Source organism: Podarcis bocagei (genome assembly GCF_964188305.1).
Source record: "Podarcis bocagei genome assembly, chromosome: 16".
NCBI lineage: Eukaryota > Metazoa > Chordata > Lepidosauria > Squamata > Lacertidae > Podarcis > Podarcis bocagei.
The window spans coordinates 38,374,650-38,380,915 of record NC_138142.1 but is presented as its reverse complement, the minus strand read 5'-3'; the positions used below and the strand labels follow the sequence as shown (position 1 = coordinate 38,380,915).

Here is a 6,266-nt window from a genome sequence, read left to right as displayed (position 1 = left end):
TGGTGCTGTCATGCACAAAAGTTGATTGCCCTCTCTGAGAACGTTGGGACCGCAGATGCGCACTCCTTTGGGCTGGATGGGTTTGCTCCTCTCTGCCCAGGTGATGCCTGGTTCTAGGTGACAAGACTGAACCCTCCTGTTCAGGCTTCTGTTCAGCCAGTGCCCCCTCCCAGTTGCTCCAAGCTCTCCTGAGCCTCCACTGAGGTTCTCCTCTCTGGGGGCAACAGGAGTCGGGGAGGGAAGGGTTGGCATCCCTGCTCCCTCTTTCCAAGGGAAATTGAAGTCAGGAAAAGAAGAGGAGGAGGAGGAGGAGGAGGAGGAGAAAGAGTTTGGATTTGATATCCCGTTTTATCACTACCCTAAAGAGTCTCAAGGGGACGTGGGTGGCGCTGTGGGTTAAACCACAGAGCCTAGCACTTGCTGATCAGAAGGTCGGCGGTTCGAATCCCCGCGACAGGGTGAGCTCCCGTTGCTCTGTCCCAGCTCCTGCCAACCTAGCAGTTCGAAAGCACGTCAAAGTGCAAGTAGATAAATAGGTACCTCTCCGTCAGGAAGGTAAACGATGTTTCCGTGCGCTGCTCTGGTTTGCCAGAAGCAGCTTAGTCATGCTAACCACATGACCCAGAAGCTGTACACTGGCTCCCTCAACCAATAAAGCGAGATGAGCGCCGCAACCCCAGAGTCAGTCACAACTGGACCTTATGGTCAGGGGTCCCCTTACCTTTACCTAAGGAGTCTCAAAGTGGTTCAAAAGGTCATTGTCTTCTCCTCCAACTAAGATTATCAGCAGCCAGCCCCCCCTTGTTTCTTTCTCCCCCTCCTCTTGCATCACAGCCCAACAACCCAATCCCAGTCCTGACCACACTGTAGATTTAAATACCAGTAGCTCTGAATGTGAGGAATTGATGTTCAGATACCTGATATTTTCATTAATTTGGTTCACAATGGAAAGAGAATAGGAGCCATGGAATGAATTAGACATGCAAAAGCAATTAAAAAGTACAAGGATTTTATTGAAGCACTCAGTTGTATACATACCCCCAAGTAAGAGAGACAAGGAATCTTTGCATTAGAAAGTTACATATTTTTACAGTGAGGTATATCTCTGCAATGATGGATTTGCCTGGAAGGGTCCTTTTTTAAAAAAAGTCATGGTACTTGGGATATCACACTGAGTAATCCAGTTCTTCCCATGTTTAGTAAGATGGTATACAACACAAGTGCCTACACTACATCACCACTTGTTCAAATCTGAATTGGCTTGTCATTGTGACATCACCATACTGTGATCCCTGAGTGGTTGGGACTGATGGCATGATCCCTTATTGGTTGGAATCACCTCCCAGAAAGAAGTAGCACCAATTCCCCAAGAGAGGAAAGGGCATTGAAGCAGGTGCAAAGAAATAGGGTTTGGAGTTTAAGGCAAAAATAAGTTAACCTGCTCCTGGCAGATGTTGTTGACATTCACTTCACATCAGTATCCCACCAGGAATGACGGGAGTGACATTCAACAGCATCTTGAGAGTCACAAAGTTCCCCATAACTGACTTAAGGAAAATTCAACTAAAAATAAAATAAAATAAAATTTACATGACATGCACTTTATAAGAGCAGAGCCTTTACAGATGAGCATTTTACATGTCCCATTTATTGTGTGTTTCGTAAACTGCATTGGGAACTAGCATGGTTTGCAGGCCTGGCAGCAGGAGACTTTTCCATTATGAACATTGCTACACAGATATCCCCCTGGGAAAACCACTTCACAGCTTTGTGGCTGTATTCCTACTCGCGTCCCAAGACTTGATGAACCAGTCCATCCTCTGCAGGATCCAGTACGAGAGGGACATGTCCAATTGTTTGGAGAGCAGCAAGACTTCATAGCGGGAAGCATGTTGCAGCTGGCTTCCTTCTATAACAAGGGAAGTGCAGGACAAATCAGTCTCTCAACTCACCACATCAGTCAGAATTCTGGTTGGATTCTGGATTATTTGCCATTAACTTTGTGCAGGAGTTACTTTGCATCCAGGTTCATTTAAATAAATAAATAAAAAGTACCACACATAAAATCATAGAACTGTAGAGTTGGAATATTCATGCCTAAACAGAAGCTTAGGAAAGTGTGTTATGCTGAGTTATATCATTGGTCCATTTAGCTCAGTTTAGACTACAGTGGTACCTCTGGTTGCGAACGTGATCCATTCCGGAGGCCCATTCGCAACCTGAACAGAATGCAACCTGTGTCTGTGCATATGCGCATGCGCAGGTCGCAATTCGCCATTTCTGCGCATGACGTCATTTTGCGCATCTGCGCATGCACGAGCGGCAAAACCCAGAAGTAACCCATTCTGTTACTTCTGGGTCGCCGCAGGACGCAACCTGAAAACACGCAACCTGAAGCAAACGTAACATGAGGTATGACTGTACAGGGTTTCAGGCAAGGGACATTCACAGCCCTACCTGGAGATGTTGTTGAAGTTTGACCTCTAGCACTGAGCTATCAGCTGTCTAGCTCACCGTGAGCCACCTTCAGGAATGCAAGGTGCACTTTCACAAGTGCCTTCCCCACAACAGAACTCAGGCATGTCTGAAAGTATCCACAAGGCACTCTGAAGCTGTACACTGCAGAGCTGTGCAATTAACTGATGATAGTATTTCCTGATCACCTGTTTGTTATTGACTTGGGGTGGGGAGCAAATAGCCAGGGATGATCTCAGGAATGAGCCGATTTGCAGTCTAAGCTAGTCATGATGGCTATGCCCTGTCTCCACAGTTGGAGGCAGTCCTGCCTCAGAAGAACAGTTGCTGGAAAGCACAGGAATGGAGAGGACTCTTGTGTTTGATCCTGCTTCTGGGTTTCCCATTGGGGCATCTGGGCAGCCACTGTGAGAACAGGATTCTGGAATAAATGGGTCACTAGCCTAATCCAGCAGGCTCTTCTTGGAAGTTTAGCAGGTTCTTCTGTCTATTAACTGGACATTTTTAACACCACCATGGTGGTGATGTGGTTCCCTGACTGGATGGTATTTATTTAAGACACATGTTTACCACCTCTGTGATTGGGAGGAGGGGTTGGATGCCAAAGGGTTTAGTGAGCAGAAAGAGTTTGTGACAGGGAGCAGTTCATACTCCAAGACTGAAGCAAAAGAGGAGGTCTAAGGACTGCTGAAAAATCCTGGAAGTCTCCCTCTCCTGCTGCAACAAGCTTTCCTCCCCCCTGGTCTTCAAGAATTCACAGGGTAATGAGAAGAGCAGAACAGAGGTGTGCAAGTGCAGTTTAAGACTGCTTGGAAAACATTCGGGAGTGGAGGCGCCTTAGAGAAGTATGTAAGGCAGGGACCTTCAGTCCTGGCAACTGCTCCATAGGTGCAAGACCTACTGGGAAGTGTTGCTGAGACCCCTAGACTGAGTTGCATGTTTGTTTCCTCAATTAAAGCGTTAACTTCACTGACAAGGAGACGTGCTTCCTTTAGGGCTGACCTGTGTCCGATTCCAGCCCTGACACTAGGCCACAGTAGCCACAAATGGTGGACATTGTAGATGGTGGTCAATCAAGTTGCAGTTGCTCAGTCTGCTTTCTCTCTCTCTCTCTCTCTCTCTCTCTCTCTCTCACACACACACACACACACACACACACACACTCTTCATCTCTGCCTTTTTGGTATAACTTACATAGTGGCAAGATATTCTGAAGGGTTTATTGGTGGTGCTGACTTGGGCTGGAGGGAGTGTGAGGGCACAGTGTCCCGGTTGGACCCGGACTCTGCTCTCAGGAGCAATGTCAACAAGCACTTCACTGTTGCTCCCATAATATCCACCATCTCTGGAAACTCCTGGAGAAATGCAGCATGTCATCTTGTGGGACTTTCAGGATCCTACTGAACACAAGAGGGAAGGAGAGAGGGAGGGAGGGATGAAATGAAATAATCAAAGCCGTAATTGTCTACTTTTGGAAACTCTCGGGGAGGGGGAATGAAAGTAGAGATTCGCAGAACCCATGTTGCAAAACAAGGACGAGGGACATCTGTGGCCCTCCAGATGTTGTTGGACTACAGGTCCCATCATCCCTGAAGACTAGCTTTGCTGGCTGAAGCTGCTGGGCAATGGAATCCAATGACACTATGAAACTACAACTCCCATCATCACTGACCACAGGCCACATTGAGTGGGGTTGATGGCAATCCAAGAATATTATGGAATTACTCCTCCATGCTCCTTAACCAGCTTTGCATCACACCCTCCTTGAGCATTTCTTCCTGGCTAAGACATAGTCTTTGAGCCCTTGTTAGCCTGGATGGAGAACAGAGATGGGGTTATGAGACTGTGTAGAAACTAGCCTACTACGCAGAAGGTAAAGTTTGCATTTGTTGCTTCAACAAATTTTGCCTGTGGTTCTACCAACCACTGGCATGTGGCCCTCAGAATACTATCCAGGAATTAATGTGGCCCTCAGATTTTCCGACCCCTGTGATGGAGCAAGCTTTTTTGTCAACTCCCAATAAGAGCTTTGAGAAGAGAATGAGCAAAATAAAACTTACCCGGTGCTCTCAACTGTAGCTGCAGACAGACGTTATTAGAGGCACTGAATGATCTTCTGGGTTCCGGGCACTTTTATACAGGACTTTTCATGTGGAGTTTTAATTATAGGTCTTGGAACCATCCTTTGAAACTAAGCAATGGAATTGGTTTCCAGGCTTTCTATGCATCCATTACTGGAAAGGCGTGTGATTCAGTGCTTGTGAAAATGTGGCCTATATTCACAGTCAGATATAGCAGAGCATGGTGGCTCACAGGGCACCTAACCTGAATTGCATAACTAACACTAAATCTATAGCACCTGAGTCTGTTAATGTAGATCCATCAGCTGTCCAGGAATGGTAGGCTGGGCATTTGTAGCATTGCAAACTCAGCCACTTCTTTACAAGTGGAGACTGTGCTACAGTTATTAGCAACGCTCTGAAACCAAGCCACAGTAAAAGCAATTAGCTTCCAGCAAGCTAACCAAATGGTGCAGAATGCAATAAACTATTTCTATCATGACCAGTCATCCATACATATAAGTAGGTCCTGGAGGACCAAAATAGAACTCCTAAGGTCTATGTAGGTCAGGGATGGAGGATGCTGTGGACCTTCAGGTGTGGCTGGACTCTACCTCCCTTGGCCATGTTGGTTAGAGTTGATGGGAGTTGGAATAACACAACATCTGGAGGGCCGCTGGTTTCCCACCCCTGACATAATGAGTTGCATTATGCTAAACCAGAATTGAGACCCTGATCTATCCACGGTAATCAAACCCAGAGGTATCTCTACTCCAGGGGTGAGAGACACTTTAGATGTTGCTGGACTTCAACTCCCATCTGCCTCAGTAAGCGTGGAGAGGATTTTACCCAAGGCTTACTCAAACTGGGAACTTATCCTGCAGGGGTAGCCAGTGTAATTCCCTCCATATATTGCTGGACATTATGATCACCGACTGTTAATTAGGTCTGGTGGGAGGCGGAGTCCAACAGCATGGCCATTTGGGGAGAAGAATGACATCAGGAGCCATGAATGGATTTGAGGACTTGAACCTTTCCATGATTAAGTCGTTTCAAGAGAACATCAAAGTTATACAAATTCCCCTCACCTTGTTGGTGGGTGAAAGTTGTCACACCAGCTCGCTGCTGGTGCCGGGCCATTTTGGACCCTCCCAATGGCCAACAGGAGATGTTCTCCTCTCCCTTTCTCTGTGGGGAAATTCAAATTTACCCGCTTCTGATGATTGGTCTGTTAGCATTTCACTCCTCCGTTGCTGGATGTGTGATTGTACATCACATGTCTGTCTTTACTTTCTAGGCTTGGAAAGCCTGAGAACGGAAGCTAGCCTTATCTCTTCCACTCTGTTGTGGTTTTGTACTTTTTACTTTCTTTTCTCTCTCGGAGCTGAAGTGAGAGACACCATGAACGCCCTCCCACCAGATGTCAAAGAGAACAACAACTACCAGACTTTTAGAAGACATCTGAAGGCAGCCCTGTTTAGGGAAGCTTTTAATGTTTGATGTATCACAGTATTTTAATATTCTTTTGGAAGCCGCCCAGAGTGGCTGGGAAAACCCAGCCAGATGGGCGGGGTATAAATAATAAATTAATAATAATAATAATAATAATAATAATAATAATAATAATATCCTATATATACTGCTTAATAAAAGCTTAGAATGAGCACACCAATCTCCACTTTGTTTCTGCTAAACGCTGCTGAGTGTGTGTGCTCATAGGCATCTGCTATG

At 46.1% G+C, this 6,266-nt stretch overlaps 1 long non-coding RNA gene across 2 annotated transcripts; it reads right to left on the bottom strand.

Moving 5' to 3' along the window:
• Positions 1-1,628: 1,628 nt before the first annotated feature.
• Positions 1,629-5,766, bottom strand: LOC308575618. 2 transcript variants are annotated; one of them, XR_014002891.1, is made up of 3 exons: positions 5,624-5,766; positions 3,670-3,875; positions 1,629-1,909 (listed from the first exon to the last, which is right to left on the bottom strand). It is a non-coding gene; the product is annotated as an uncharacterized lncRNA (long non-coding RNA). The 2 variants fall into 2 exon arrangements; XR_014002892.1 differs by having other exon boundaries at positions 3,670-3,872.
• Positions 5,767-6,266: the final 500 nt, after the last annotated feature.